This window comes from Oncorhynchus masou, chromosome 11 (assembly GCF_036934945.1).
Source record: "Oncorhynchus masou masou isolate Uvic2021 chromosome 11, UVic_Omas_1.1, whole genome shotgun sequence".
In the NCBI taxonomy this organism is placed as follows: Eukaryota; Metazoa; Chordata; class Actinopteri; order Salmoniformes; family Salmonidae; genus Oncorhynchus; species Oncorhynchus masou.
In genome coordinates, this window is record NC_088222.1 from 3,279,687 (window position 1) to 3,296,861 (window position 17,175).

Sequence of the window (17,175 nt, forward strand, 5' to 3'; positions counted from 1 at the left end):
CCAAACTCCAGGGCTGGATGGCATACCAGTGGAGGTATACCAAACTCCAGGGCTAGATGACATACCAGTGGAAGTATACCAAACGTTTTTTTTGCTAAACTCAGAGGATCTTTATTAGCATGTTTTAACCACTCTTATATAAATGGTAGCCTGGGTTTCACTGTGTATTTCGTGGGTGATTGTTCCTGTCTCTGTGTAGTTTCACCAGATAGGCTGTATTTAGGTTTCACGTTCCGTTTTGTTGTTTTGTATTTGTCTTAGTATTTTCATGTAATCGTCATTTGTTTTCATTAAAAAACATGAGTAACCAACACGCTGCATTTCGGTCCGACTTTCTTGCGACAAACGAAGAACGCCGTTACAAGAACACTAAACAAACTAACAAATAACAAAATAACAAAATGACCGTGAAGCTGTAACACAAGTGCTGACATGCAACTACACATAGACAATAACCCACAAAACCAATATGGAAAAATGACAACCTATATAGGATCCCCAATCAGAGACAACTATAAACAGCGGTCTCTGAATGGGAACCAATTCAGGCCACCATAGACCTACATTTACCTAGACAATCCCAAAACCCCATTGATATACAAAAAACCCTAGACAAGACAAAACACACATACAGTGGGGCAAAAAAGTATTTAGTCAGCCACCAATTGTGCAAGTTCTCCCACTTAAAAAAGATGAGAGCCCTGTAATTTTCTGCTTACCTATTGCAGATTCAGTCTTCCCATCCTGGTGCAGTTCTACACTTTTATTTCTGGTGTCCTTTGACAGATCTTTGGTCTTGGCCATAGTGTAGTTTGGAGTGTGACTGTTTGAGGTTGTGGACAGGTGTCTTTTATACTGATAACAAGTTCAAACAGGTACCATTAATACAGGTAACGAGTGGAGGAGAGGAGCCTCTTAAAGAAGAAGTTACAGGTCTGTGAGAGCCAGAAATCTTGCTTGTTTGTAGGTGACCAAATACTTATTTTCCACCATAATTTGCAAATAAATTCATAAAAATCCTACAATGTGATTTTCTGGATTTTTTTCTAATTTTGTCTGTCATAGTTGAAGTGTACCTATGATAAAATTACAGGCCTCTCTCATCTTTTTAAGTGGGAGAACATGCACAATTGGTGGCTGACTAAATACTTTTTTGCCCCACTGTACCACCCTCGTCACACCCTGACCTAAACAAAATAATAAAGAAAACAAAGATAACTAAGGTCAGGGCGTGACAGTACCCCCCCAAAGGTGCGGACTCCCGGCTGCAAACCTAAACCTATATGGGAGGGTCTATGTGGGCATCTAACCTCGGTGGTGGCTCTGGTTGTGGACGCTTCTTTACTCTGAGTCCACAGACCCGTGTATCCTCATGTAGGCCCCGGTCTGGGGACCCTCGCTCTCGCTGCGTGGATCATCTCTGGATGTTCTGAACTGGGGACTGTCGCTGGAGACCCCGGACTGAACTGTCGCCAGACTCTCTGGACTGGGTGCTGTCGCTGGACGCTCTGGACTGCCGAGACGCACTAGGCCTGGCGCACTAGGTCCTGGTTTGGTGGGTTATTCTGTCATGTTCGTCATAATGATGAGACCAAGGCGCAGCGTGATATGAATACATTCTTCTTTAAATAAAGAAAGAACACCAAAAAACCTTGCAAAATACCAAAAAGAACGTGAAGCTATAACACGAGTGCTGACATGCAACTACACATAAACAATAACCCACAAAACCAAAATGGAAATGGCTACCTAAATAGGATCCCCAATCAGAGACAAAGATAAACCAGAACACATTACTGACCAGTCATCAGGACGTTCTAGAACACATTACTGACCAGTCATCAGGACGATCCAGAACACATTACTGACCAGTCATCAGGACGTTCCAGAACACATTACTGACCAGTCATCAGGACATTCTAGAACACATTACTGACCAGTCATCAGAACGTTCTAGAACACATTACTGACCAGTCATCAGGACATTCTAGAACACTTTACTGACCAGTCATCAGGACGTTCTAGAACACATTACTGACCAGTCATCAGGACATTCTAGAACACATTACTGACCAGTCATCAGGACATTCTAGAAAACATTACTGACCAGTCATCAGGACGTTCCAGAACACATTACTGACCAGTCATCAGGACATTCTAGAACACATTACTGACCAGTCATCAGGACGTTCTAGAACACATTACTGACCAGTCATCAGGACATTCTAGAAAACATTACTGACCAGTCATCAGGACGTTCCAGAACACATTACTGACCAGTCATCAGGACATTCTAGAACACATTACTGACCAGTCATCAGGACATTCTAGAAAACATTACTGACCAGTCATCAGGACGTTCCAGAACACATTACTGACCAGTCATCAGGACATTCTAGAACACATTACTGACCAGTCATCAGGACATTTTAGAACACATTACTCACCAGTCATCAGGACATTCTAGAACACATTACTGACCAGTCATCAGGACATTCTAGAACACATTACTGACCAGTCATCAGGACATTCTAGAAAACATTACTGACCAGTCATCAGGACGTTCCAGAACACATTACTGACTAGTCATCAGGACGTTCCAGAACACATTACTGACCAGTCATCAGGAGGTCTTAGAACACATTACTGACCAGTCATCAGGACATTCTAGAACACATTACTGACCAGTCATCAGGACATTCTAGAAAACATTACTGACCAGTCATCAGGACATTCCAGAACACATTACTGACCAGTCATCAGGACATTCTAGAACACATTACTGACCAGTCATCAGGACGTTCCAGAACACATTACTGACTAGTCATCAGGACGTTCCAGAACACATTACTGACCAGTCATCAGGACGTTCCAGAACACATTACTGACCAGTCATCAGGACATTCTAGAACACATTACTGACCAGTCATCAGGACGTTTTAGAACACATTACTCACCAGTCATCAGGACATTCTAGAACACATTACTGACCAGTCATCAGGACGTTCCAGAACACATTACTGACTAGTCATCAGGACGTTCCAGAACACATTACTGACCAGTCATCAGGACGTTCCAGAACACATTACTGACCAGTCATCAGGACATTCTAGAACACATTACTGACCAGTCATCAGGACGTTTTAGAACACATTACTCACCAGTCATCAGGGCATTCTAGAACACATTACTGACCAGTCATCAGGACGTTCCAGAACACATTACTGACTAGTCATCAGGACGTTCCAGAACACATTACTGACCAGTCATCAGGACGTTCCAGAACACATTACTGACCAGTCATCAGGACGTTCCAGAACACATTACTGACCAGTCATCAGGACATTCTAGAACACATTACTGACCAGTCATCAGGACGTTCTAGAACACATTACTGACCAGTCATCAGGACGTTCCAGAACACATTACTGACCAGTCATCAGGACATTCAAGAACACATTACTGACCAGTCATCAGGACATTCTAGAACACATTACTGACCAGTCATCAGGACGTTCCAGAACACATTACTGACCAGTCATCAGGACGTTCCAGAACACATTACTGACCAGTCATCAGGAGGTCTTAGAACACATTACTGACCAGTCATCAGGACATTCTAGAACACATTACTGACCAGTCATCGGGATGTTTTAGAACACATTACTGACTAGTCATCAGGACGTTCCAGAACACATTACTGACCAGTCATCAGGAGGTCTTAGAACACATTACTGACCAGTCATCAGGACATTCTAGAACACATTACTGACCAGTCATCAGGACGTTCTAGAACACATTACTGACTAGTCATCAGGACGTTTTAGAAAACAGTACTGACCAGTCATCAGGACGTTCCAGAACACATTACTGACAAGTCATCAGGACATTCTAGAACACATTACTGACCAGTCATCAGGACATTCTAGAACACATTACTGACCAGTCATCAGGACGTTCTAAAACACATTACTCACCAGTCATCAGGACGATCCAGAACACAATACGGACCTGTCATCAGGACGTTCTAGAACACATGTACAGTATGTATGTGTACTGTACTGTATGTATGTGTACTGTATGTATGTATGTGTGTGTACTGTACTGCATATATGTGTACTGTATGTATGTGTGCTGTACTGTATGTGTACTGTAATGTACTGTATGTGTGCTGTACTGTATTTATGTTTACTGTACTGTATGTATGTTTACTGTAATGTATGCATGTGTACTGTACTGTGTGTATGTGTTTTGTACTGTATGTATGTGTACTGTACTATACTGTATGTGTGCTGTACTGTATGTATGTGTGCTGTACTGTACTGCATGTGTACTGTACTGTACTGCATGTGTACTGTACTGTGTATGTGTACTGTACTGCATGTATGTGCACTGTACTGTGTGTATGTTTACTGTATGTACAGTGGGGAGAACAAGTATTTGATACACTGCCGATTTTGCAGGTTTTCCTACTTACAAAGCATGTAGAGGCCTGTAATTTTTATCATACGTACACTTCAACTGTGAGAGACGGAATCTAAAACAAAAATCCAGAATATCACATTGTATTATTTTTAAATAATTAATTTGCATTTTATTGCATGACAAAAGTATTTGATACATCAGAAAAGCAGAACTTAATATTTGGTACAGAAACCTTTGTTTGCAAAGACATACACACAGGTTGTTTTTAGGCTAAATAATCAATATAATATTTAAACCGGACAATAAACAAGAAAGGCGCGCTCTCGGTCGTGCGCATGAAAAATCTCTGGGACACCGTAGTGTCCACTCATTCAGTGTTCTTGCTCCCTCATGTTTCAGAACGCAAGCCTGAAACAATTTCTAAAGACTGTTGTCATCTAGTGGAAGCCACAGGAAGTGCAATTTGACTCCTAAGTCAATGGATACTATAATGGCATTCAATAGAAAACTACAAACATAAAAAAATCCCACTTCCTGGATGGATTTTTCTCAGGTTTTTGCCTGCCAAATCAGTTCTGTTATACTCACAGACATTATTTTACAGCGTGTTTTCTATATGCATATCCTAGCTTCTGGGCCTGAGTAGCAGGTAGTTTACTTTGGGAACACTTTTCATCCGGAAGTGAAAATAGTGCCCCCTACCCTAGTGAAGTTATAATCTCTTAATCACTCTCTTAATCTATCAGGACATTCTGTAAATGGCATTGCCTAGGTTTGCAAAATTCCAGTTACTCTCCAAAAATTCCAAGGTTTTAGTCCTGGTTGGATGATTCCAGGATTTTCTGCTTATTTCCTTCTTGATTCCCCAGGAGTCTTCCAACCAGGATTTGGGGAAAACCTGGGAATTATGAAACGTTTCTGGAATTGTATTTCCAACCCTAGTCAGCAATGTTGGTGTTGGGTTAAACCCAGAGACACTGCGGATCCGCCCCTTTTTTTCAATTTTCGCCTAAAATAACAAACCCAAATCTAACTGCCTGTAGCTCAGGACCTAAAATGACAAACCCAAATCTAACTGCCTGTAGCTCAGGACCTAAAATGACAAACCCAAATCTAACTGCCTGTAGCTCAGGACCTAAAATGACAAACCCAAATCTAACTGCCTGTAACTCAGGACCCAAATCTAACTGCCTGTAACTCAGGACCCAAATCTAACTGCCTGTAACTCAGGACCTAAAATAACAAACCCAAATCTAACTGTCTGTAGCTCAGGACCCAAATCTAACTGCCTGTAGCTCAGGACCCAAATCTAACTGCCTGTAGCTCAGGACCCAAATCTAACTGCCTGTAGCTCAGGACCCAAATCTAACTGCCTGTAGCTCAGGACCCAAATCTAACTGCCTGTAGCTCAGGACCCAAATCTAACTGCCTGTAGCTCAGGACCCAAATCTAACTGCCTGTAGCTCAGGACCCAAATCTAACTGCCTGTAGCTCAGGACCCAAATCTAACTGCCTGTAGCTCAGGACCCAAATCTAACTGCCTGTAGCTCAGGACCCAAATCTAACTGTCTGTAGCTCAGGATCCAAATCTAACTGCCTGTAGCTCAGGACCTAAAATAACAAACCCAAATCTAACTGCCTGTAGCTCAGGACCTAAAATGACAAACCCAAATCTAACTGCCTGTAGCTCAGGACCTAAAATAACATACTCAAATCTAACTGCCTGTAGCTCAGGATCCAAATCTAACTGCCTGTAACTCAGGACCTAAAATAACAAACCCAAATCTAACTGTCTGTAGCTCAGGACCTAAAATAACAAACCCAAATCTAACTGTCTGTAGCTCAGGACCCAAATCTAACTGCCTGTAGCTCAGGACCCAAATCTAACTGTCTGTAGCTCAGGACCCAAATCTAACTGCCTGTAGCTCAGGACCCAAATCTAACTGCCTGTAGCTCAGGACCCAAATCTAACTGCCTGTAGCTCAGGACCCAAATCTAACTGCCTGTAGCTCAGGACCCAAATCTAACTGCCTGTAGCTCAGGACCCAAATCTAACTGCCTGTAGCTCAGGACCCAAATCTAACTGCCTGTAGCTCAGGACCCAAATCTAACTGCCTGTAGCTCAGGACCCAAATCTAACTGTCTGTAGCTCAGGACCCAAATCTAACAGCCTGTAGCTCAGGACCCACATCTAACTGCCTGTAGCTCAGGACCCACATCTAACTGCCTGTAGCTCAGGACCCAAATCTAACTGCCTGTAGCTCAGGACCCAAATCTAACTGCCTGTAGCTCAGGACCCAAATCTAACTGCCTGTAGCTCAGGACCCAAATCTAACTGCCTGTAGCTCAGGACCCAAATCTAACTGCCTGTAGCTCAGGACCCAAATCTAACTGCCTGTAGCTCAGGACCCAAATCTAACTGCCTGTAGCTCAGGACCCAAATCTAACTGCCTGTAGCTCAGGACCCAAATCTAACTGCCTGTAGCTCAGGACCTAAATCTAACTGCCTGTAGCTCAGGACCCAAATCTAACTGCCTGTAGCTCAGGACCCAAATCTAACTGCCTGTAGCTCAGGACCCAAATCTAACTGCCTGTAGCTCAGGACCCAAATCTAACTGCCTGTAGCTCAGGACCCAAATCTAACTGCCTGTAGCTCAGGACCCAAATCTAACTGCCTGTAGCTCAGGACCCAAATCTAACTGCCTGTAGCTCAGGACCCAAATCTAACTGCCTGTAGCTCAGGACCCAAATCTAACTGCCTGTAGCTCAGGACCCAAATCTAACTGCCTGTAACTCAGGACCCAAATCTAACTGCCTGTAGCTCAGGACCCAAATCTAACTGCCTGTAACTCAGGACCCAAATCTAACTTCCTGTAGCTCAGGACTCAAATCTAACTGCCTGTAGCTCAGGACCTAAAACATGGATATGCATATTCCTGATACCATTTGAAAGGAAACACTTTGAAGTTTGTGGAAATGTGAAAGGAATGTAGCAGAATATAACACAATAGATCTGGTAAAAGAAAATACAAAGAAAAAAAAAAAAAAACAACCGCTCTTTTGTATTTTTTTGGAAACATCATCTTTGAAATGCAAGATAAAGGCCATATTGTATTATTCCAGCCCAGGTGCAATTTCGATTTTGGCCACCAGACTGCAGCAGTATATGTGCAAAGTTTTAGACTGATCCAATGAACCATTTCATTGCTGTTCAATTTTTTTTTAATCAAAATTGCCCAAATGTGCCTAATTTGTTAATTAACAACTTTTCATGTCCAAAATTGTGCACTCTCCTCAAACAATAGCATGGTATTCATGCACTATAATAGCTACTGTAAATTGGACTGATTCTGCCCATATCAGATAAGTCTATGTCCTGGGAAACGTTCTTGTTACTTACAACCTCATGCTAATCACATTAGCCTACGTTAGCTCAACAGTCCCATGGAAGGGACACCGATCCTGAAGAATAACAAACTGCTTACTGATGGTAGGGTCTGCTAGGGTCTGATAATGTCCATAGGGTCTGATAGGGTCTGCTAGGGTCTGACAGGGTCTGCTAATGTCTGCTATGGTCTGATAATTTCTGCTAAGGTCTGACAGGGTCTACTAGGGTCTGCTAGGGTCTGACAGGGTCTGAAAATGTCTGCTAGGGTCTGCTAGGGTCTGACAAGGTCTGATAATGTATGCTATGGTCTGATAATGTCTGCTAGGGTCTGATAGGGTCTGACAGGGTCTGATATATTACATTACATTTAAGTCATTTAGCAGACGCTCTTATCCAGAGCGACTTACAAATTGGTGAATTCACCTTCTGACATCAGTGGAACAGCCACTTTACAATAGTGCATCTAAATCATTTAAGGGGGGGGGGTGAGAAGGATTACTTTATCCTATCCTAGGTATTCCTTGAAGAGGTGGGGTTTCAGGTGTCTCCGGAAGGTGGTGATTGACTCCGCTGTCCTGGCGTCGTGAGGGAGTTTGTTCCACCATTGGGGGGCCAGAGCAGCGAACAGTTTTGACTGGGCTGAGCGGGAACTGTACTTCCTCAGTGGTAGGGAGGCGAGCAGGCCTGATGATGTCTGATAGGGTCTGCTAGGGTTTGCTAGGGTCTGATAGGGTCTGACAGGGTCTGACAGGGTCTGACAGGGTCTGATAAGATCTGCTAGGGTCTTTCAGGGTCTGATAATGTCTACTAGGGTCTGATAGGGTTTGATAATGTCTGACAGGGTCTGACAGGGTCTGCTAGGGTCTTTCAGGGTCTGATAATGCCTGCTAGGGTCTGATATTGTATGATAGGGTCTGCTAGGGTCTGACAGGATCTGCTAGGGTCTTTCAGGGTCTGATAATGTCTGCTAGGGTCTGACAGGATCTGCTAGGGTCTTTCAGGGTCTGATAATGTCTGCTAGGGTCTGATAACGTCTGATAGGGTCTGCTATTAGATTCTCTCCCCTCGGATTTCAATGTAATCCCACTCCACTCCAAGCCTAATCGCCCCTTTTAAAACTGTCCCTCTGTAGTTAGTCTCTCTCACCAAACTCATGGCGCTCCAGATGCTCCACAGCGGTTGTGAGAAGAGACTACAAACACACACACACACACACACACACACACACACACACACACACTGTTACAACAATCATACAGCCAGCATTATCCTTTTCTCCTCAGTCTCTAAATGAGTAAAATAGCTTTGTCCTTTGACTTACTATGAGGGAACACATTATAGGCTTACAGAGATAGAGTATAACATTTTATAAATCTTAAATCTTCAGTCAGTGTAATGCAGCTAGCCTGGAGACCTGAATATGCAGCTAGCCTGGATACCTGAATATGCAGCTAGCCTGGATACCTGAATATGCAGCTAGCCTGGAGACCTGGATATGCAGCTAGCCTGGAGACCTGGATATGCAGCTAGCCTGGATACCTGTATATGCAGCTAGCCTGGATACCTGAATATGCAGCTAGCCTGGATACCTGTATATGCAGCTAGCCTGGAGACCTGAATATGCAGCTAGCCTGGATACCTGAATATGCAGCTAGCCTGGATACCTGAATATGCAGCTAGCCTGGATACCTGGATATGCAGCGAGCCTGGATACCAGATCTGTTAGTGCTAACATTCCACTCCTTGTCATGCAAAACATTTTTAAATTTAAAAAAAAAAGATCTGGGACCAGACTTATGATCCTGCTGCAAATCCAGGAAACATCCTTCTGTTGTTGACGTACAACCCTTATAGTTCCATCTTGGCAGGGAAATACATTGATACATCATGACATGGTACCAAGCAGTAGCACAACCAGCACAGAGGCGTATTGATGACAGAACAGATGTTACCAGTGACCTGACCTCAGAGATTTACCATTGGGGGATGTGTGTGTGTGTGTGTGTGGGGGGGGGGGGGGGTCAATGAAGGCAGCAGGGGGTTGGAGGGTGTTTAGGGGAAACAAAAGCTTTATGGACTATTAGGTCAACAAAACAAAAAACACCCTGAACTCTCTGCTCTGTTTGTCTTTTTCATCAGTCAGCTGTTCAACTACATTCTAACAATGGTTGAGTCTCGTTTGGTCTGTCCTTGTGTCGGCTGTTCCGATTGGTGCTCCTTGTGTTGGCTGTTCTAATTGGTGCTCCTTGTGTTGGCTGTTCTGATTGGTGCTTTAGCTTGTGTTTTGATTTTCATGTGATGATCGGATACAATAATGAAGAATTCAGTAAGTTATTGGAAGCAACTCCTTTTCAAGGCTTCATTAGATCTCCCCAGCGCATTGAATCATCAATGTGAGGATTGAATCATCCATGAGAGTATTGAATCATCCATGTGAGGATTGAATCAAACCTGTGAGTATTGAATCATCCATGTGAGTATTGCAGCTAGCTAGCTAGCTCACAGCCTGCAGCGAGCTCACAGCTAGCTTGCACTCACCGTGGCATCCAGTACCGAAGCTATCCCTGAGGCCCACCTCCCGGCCTACTCAGCTGTTCACCCGAACCCCACTCATACACGGCTAGAGCCCAATACTCCACCGGATCCTTGCTGTAAACTCTGGACCTCGGCACCAGATCACCGCTGCTACCGATTGGCTATAGTGGCTAACGCCACTGCCATTAAGCTAGCAACAGCTAGCCGTGACCCAGGCGCATCTCCCGGCTTGCAAATTAATTCTACAACGTTTCTCTTTCACCATCTGGCTTGGATTCTATGTCGACACGGCGCCCCGCCGCACCACCACAACAGGTAGCAGACAAATACTCCGCTGTGCCTTCAACTGGCCTCCTTCTGAGCAGACCCCGCCACCACCCCCGGGCAACTAACTTTAAATGCCATGTCGCCCGCGTGCTAGCATAGTGGCGGCCCCAGCCGCGAACTCAGACTCTGTGTGTAGTTAATCCAACCCTCTCTGCATAGTCATCACCATTTCACCTGCTGTTAGCTGTGTTAGCTGATTAGCTGTTGTTGTCTCATCTGTTGTTTTAGCTAGCTCTCCCAATCAACACCTGCGATTACTTTATGTCTCGCTGTATGTCTCTCTCAAATGCCACTGACACGGCCTGCAATGGAAACATGCGGACTCTCCTTCACTGCAGCCGAGGTGAGTAAAACATTTAAACGTATTAACCCTCGCAAGGCTGCAGGCCCAGACGGCATCCCCAGCCGCGCCCTCAGAGCATGCGCAGACCAGCTGGCTGATGTGTTTACGGACATATTCAATCAATCCCTATACCAGTCTGCTGTTCCCAAATGCTTCAAGAGGGACACCATTGTTCCTGTTCCCAAGAAAGCTAAGGTAACTGAGCTAAACGACTACCGCCCCGTAGCACTCACTTCTGTCATCATGAAGTTCTTTGAGAGACTAGTCAAGGACCATATCACCTCCACCCAACCTGACACCCTAGACCCACTCCAATTTGCTTACCGCCCAAATAGGTCCACAGACGATGCAATCTCAATCACACTGCACACTGCCCTAACCCATCTGGACAAGAGGAATACCTATGTGAGAATGCTGTTCATCGACTACAGCTCGGCGTTTAACACCATAGTACCCTCCAAGCTTGTCATCAAGCTCGAGACCCTGGGTCTCGACCCCGCCCTGTGCAACTGGGTACTGGACTTCCTGACAGGCCGCCCCAAGGTGGTGAGGGTAGGCAACAACAGCTCCATCCCGCTGATCCTCAACACTGGGGCCCCACAAGGGTGCGTTCTGAGCCCTCTCCTGTACTCCCTGTTCACCCACGACTGCGCGGCAACGCACGCCTCCAACCCAATCATCAAGTTTGCGGACGACACAACAGTGGTAGGCTTGATTACCAACAATGACGAGACGGCCTACAGGGAGGAGGTGAGGGCCCTCGGAGTGTGGTGTCAGGACAATAACCTCACACTCAACGTCAACAAAACTAAGGAGATGATTGTGGACTACAGGAAACAGCAGAGGGAACACCCCCCTATCCACATCGATGGAACAGTAGTGGAGAGGGTAGTAAGTTTTAAGTTCCTCGGCATACACATCACAGACAAACTGAATTGGTCCACTCACACAGACAGCATCGTGAAGAAGGCGCAGCAGCGCCTCTTCAACCTCAGGAGGCTGAAGAAATTCAGCTTGTCACGAAAAGCACTCACAAACTTCTACAGATGCACAATCGAGAGCATCCTGGCGGGCTGTATCACCGCCTGGTACGGCAACTGCTCCGCCCACAACCGTAAGGCTCTCCATTTACATTACATTTAAGTCATTTAGCAGACGCTCTTATCCAGAGCGACTTACAAATTGGTGAATTCACCTTCTGACATCCAGTGGAACAGCCACTTTACAATAGTGCATCTAAATCATTTAAGGGGGGGGGTGAGAAGGATTACTTATCCTATCCTAGGTATTCCTTGAAGAGGTGGGGTTTCAGGTGTCTCCGGAAGGTGGTGATTGACTCCGCTGTCCTGGCGTCGTGAGGGAGTTTGTTCCACCATTGGGGGGCCAGAGCAGCGAACAGTTTTGACTGGGCTGAGCGGGAACTGTACTTCCTCAATGGTAGGGAGGCGAGCAGGCCAGAGGTGGATGAACGCAGTGCCCTTGCTTGGGTGTAGGGCCTGATCAGAGCCTGGAGGTACTGCGGTGCCGTTCCCCTCACAGCTCCGTAGGCAAGCACCATGGTCTTGTAGCGGATGCGAGCTTCAACTGGAAGCCAGTGGAGAGAGCGGAGGAGCGGGGTGACGTGAGAGAACTTGGGAAGGTTGAACACCAGACGGGCTGCGGCGTTCTGGATGAGTTGTAGGGGTTTAATGGCACAGGCAGGGAGCCCAGCCAACAGCGAGTTGCAGTAATCCAGACGGGAGATGACAAGTGCCTGGATTAGGACCTGCGCCGCTTCCTGTGTGAGGCAGGGTCGTACTCTGCGGATGTTGTAGAGCATGAACCTACAGGAACGGGCCACCGCCATGATGTTAGTTGAGAACCACAGTGTGTTGTCCAGGATCACGCCAAGGTTCTTAGCGCTCTGGGAGGAGGACACAATGGAGTTGTCAACCGTGATGGCGAGATCATGGAACGGGCAGTCCTTCCCCGGGAGGAAGAGCAGCTCCGTCTTGCCAAGGTTCAGCTTGAGGTGGTGATCCGTCATCCACACTGATATGTCTGCCAGACATGCAGAGATGCGATTCGCCACCTGGTCATCAGAAGGGGGAAAGGAGAAGATTAATTGTGTGTCGTCTGCATAGCAATGATAGGAGAGACCATGTGAGGTTATGACAGAGCCAAGTGACTTGGTGTATAGCGAGAATAGGAGAGGGCCTAGAACAGAGCCCTGGGGGACACCAGTGGTGAGAGCGCGTGGCGAGGAGACAGATTCTCGCCACGCCACCTGGTAGGAGCGACCTGTCAGGTAGGACGCAATCCAAGCGTGGGCCGCGCCGGAGATGCCCAACTCGGAGAGGGTGGAGAGGAGGATCTGATGGTTCACAGTATCGAAGGCAGCCGATAGGTCTAGAAGGATGAGAGCAGAGGAGAGAGAGTTAGCTTTAGCAGTGCGGAGCGCCTCCGTGATACAGAGAAGAGCAGTCTCAGTTGAATGACTAGTCTTGAAACCTGACTGATTTGGATCAAGAAGGTCATTCTGAGAGAGATAGCGGGAGAGCTGGCCAAGGACGGCACGTTCAAGAGTTTTGGAGAGAAAAGAAAGAAGGGATACTGGTCTGTAGTTGTTGACATCGGAGGGATCGAGTGTAGGTTTTTTCAGAAGGGGTGCAACTCTCGCTCTCTTGAAGACGGAAGGGACGTAGCCAGCGGTCAGGGATGAGTTGATGAGCAAGGTGAGGTAAGGGAGAAGGTCTCCGGAAATGGTCTGGAGAAGAGAGGAGGGGATAGGGTCAAGCGGGCAGGTTGTTGGGCGGCCGGCCATCACAAGAAGCGAGATTTCATCTGGAGAGAGAGGGGAGAAGGAGGTCAGAGCACAGGGTAGGGCAGTGTGAGCAGAACCAGCGGTGTCGTTTGACTTAGCAAACGAGGATCGGATGTCGTCGACCTTCTTTTCAAAATGGTTGACGAAGTCATCTGCGGAGATGGAGGGGGGAGGGGGAGGAGGATTCAGGAGGGAGGAGAAGGTGGCAAAGAGCTTCCTAGGGTTAGAGGCAGATGCTTGGAATTTAGAGTGGTAGAAAGTGGCTTTAGCAGCAGAGACAGAGGAGGAAAATGTAGAGAGGAGGGAGTGAAAGGATGCTAGGTCCGCAGGGAGGCGAGTTTTCCTCCATTTCCGCTCGGCTGCCCGGAGCCCTGTTCTGTGAGCTCGCAATGAGTCGTCGAGCCACGGAGCGGGAGGGGAGGACCGAGCCGGCCTGGAAGATAGGGGACATAGAGAGTCAAAGGATGCAGAAAGGGAAGAGAGGAGGGTTGAGGAGGCAGAATCAGGAGATAGGTTGGAGAAGGTATGAGCAGAGGGAAGAGATGATAGGATGGAAGAGGAGAGAGTAGCGGGGGAGAGAGAGCGAAGGTTGGGACGGCGCGATACCATCCAAGTAGGGGCAGTGTGGGAAGTGTTGGATGAGAGCGAGAGGGAAAAGGATACAAGGTAGTGGTCGGAGACTTGGAGGAGAGTTGAAATGAGGTTAGTGGAAGAACAGCATCTAGTAAAGATGAGGTCGAGCGTATTGCCTGCCTTGTGAGTAGGGGGGGGAAGGTGAGAGGGTGAGGTCAAAAGAGGAGAGGAGTGGAAAGAAGGAGGCAGAGAGGAATGAATCAAAGGTAGACGTGGGGAGGTTAAAGTCGCCCAGGACTGTGAGAGGTGAGCCGTCCTCAGGAAAGGAGCTTATCAAGGCATCAAGCTCATTGATGAACTCTCCGAGGGAACCTGGAGGGCGATAAATGATAAGGATGTTAAGCTTGAAAGGGCTGGTAACTGTGACAGCATGGAATTCAAAGGAGGCGATAGACAGATGGGTAAGGGGAGAAAGAGAGAATGACCACTTGGGAGAGATGAGGATCCCGGTGCCACCACCCCGCTGACCAGAAGCTCTCGGGGTGTGCGAGAACACGTGGGCGGACGAAGAGAGAGCAGTAGGAGTAGCAGTGTTATCTGTGGTGATCCATGTTTCCGTCAGTGCCAAGAAGTCGAGGGACTGGAGGGAGGCATAGGCTGAGATGAACTCTGCCTTGTTGGCCGCAGATCGGCAGTTCCAGAGGCTACCGGAGACCTGGAACTCCACGTGGGTCTTGCGCGCTGGGACCACCAGATTAGGGTGGCCGCGGCCACGCGGTGTGGAGCGTTTGTATGGTCTGTGCAGAGAGGAGAGAACTGGGATAGATAGACACATAGTTGACAGGCTACAGAAGAGGCTACGCTAATGCAAAGGAGATTGGAATGACAAGTGGACTACACGTCTCGAATGTTCAGAAAGTTAAGCTTACGTAGCAAGAATCTTATTGACTAAAATGATTGAAATGATACAGTACTGCTGGAGTAGGCTAGCTGGCAGTGGCTGCGTTGTTGACTTTGTAGGCTAGCTGGCAGTGGCTGCGTTGTTGACACTACACTAATCAAGTCGTTCCGTCGAGTGTAATAGTTTCTACAGTGCTGCCATTCGGGGGCTAGCTGGCTAGCTAGCAGTGTTGATTGCGTTACGTTACGTTAAAATAACGACAATAGCTGGCTAGCTAACCTAGAAAATCGCTCTAGACTACACAATTGTCTTAGATACAAAGACGGCTATGTAGCTAGCTAGCTACGATCAAACAAATCAAACCGTTGTACTGTAATGAAGTGAAATGAAAATGTGATACTACCTGTGGAGCGAAGCGAAATGTTGACCGGGTAGTTGAAGTTCTATTCGGTAGAGGTTGGCTAGCTGTTGGCTAGCTAGCTAGCAGTATCTCCTACGTTAAGGACGACAAATAGCTGGCTAGCTAACCTCGGTAAATTAAGATAATCACTCTAAGTCTACACACTCTAAACTACACAATTATCTTGGATACGAAGACAGCAAAGACAACTATGTAGCTAGCTAACACTACACTAATCGAGTCGTTCAGTTGAGTGTAATAGTTTCTACAGTGCTGGTGGATGGTGGACGTTAGCTAGCTGCTTAGCTAGCTGCTGGGCAGATAGCAGTGTAGACTACGTTAGGACGACGAAATACGATAATTACACAATTATCTTTGATACAAAGACGGCTATGTAGCTAGCTAAGAAGAAATTGCACCATCACTCATTCAGAGGGTAGTGAGGTCTGCACAACGTATCACCGGGGGCAAACTACCTGCCCTCCAGGACACCTACACCACCCGATTTTACAGGAAGGCCACAAAGATCATCAAGGACAACACCCACCCGAGCCACTGCCTGTTCACCCGCTATCGTCCAGAAGGCGAGGTCAGTACAGGTGCATCAAAGCTGGGACCGAGAGACTGAAAAACAGCTTCTATCTCAAGGCCATCAGACTGTTAAACTAACATTGAGTGGCTGCTGACAACACACTGACTCAACTCCAGCCACTTCAATAATGGTAATTGATGGGAACGGATGTAAAATATATCACTAGCCACTTTAAACAATGATACCTAATATAATGTTTACATACCCTACATTATTCATCTCATATGTATACGTATATACTGTACTCTATCATCTACTGCATCCTTATGTAATACATGCATCACTAGCCACTTTAACTATGCCACTTTGTTTACATACTCATCTCATATGTATATACTGTACTCGATACCATCTACTGTATCTTGCCTATGCTGCTCTGCACCATCACTCATTCATATCTTTATGTACATATTCTTTATCCCCTTACACTGTGTATAAGAAATTAGTTTTGGAATTGTTAGTTAGATTACTTGATGGTTATTACTGCATTGTCGGAACTGGAAGCACAAGCATTTCGCTACACTTGCATTAACATCTGCTAACCATTTCTATGTGACAAATAAAATTTGATTTGATTTGAAATGTCAATATGCCTTGTATACTGTTGTTCAGGTTAGTTATCATTGTTTTAGTTTACAATGGAGCCCCTAGTTCCACTCTTCATACCCCTGATGCCTCCTTTGTCCCACCTCCCACACATGCAGTGACCTCACCCATTACAACCAGCATGTCCAGAGATACAACCTCTCTTATCATCACCCAGTGCCTGGGCTTACCTCCGCAGTACCCTCACCCCACCATACCCCTGTCTGCGCATTATGCCCTGAATATACTCTACCACGCCCAGGAATCTGCTCCTTTTATTCTTTGTCCCCATCGCTCTAGGCG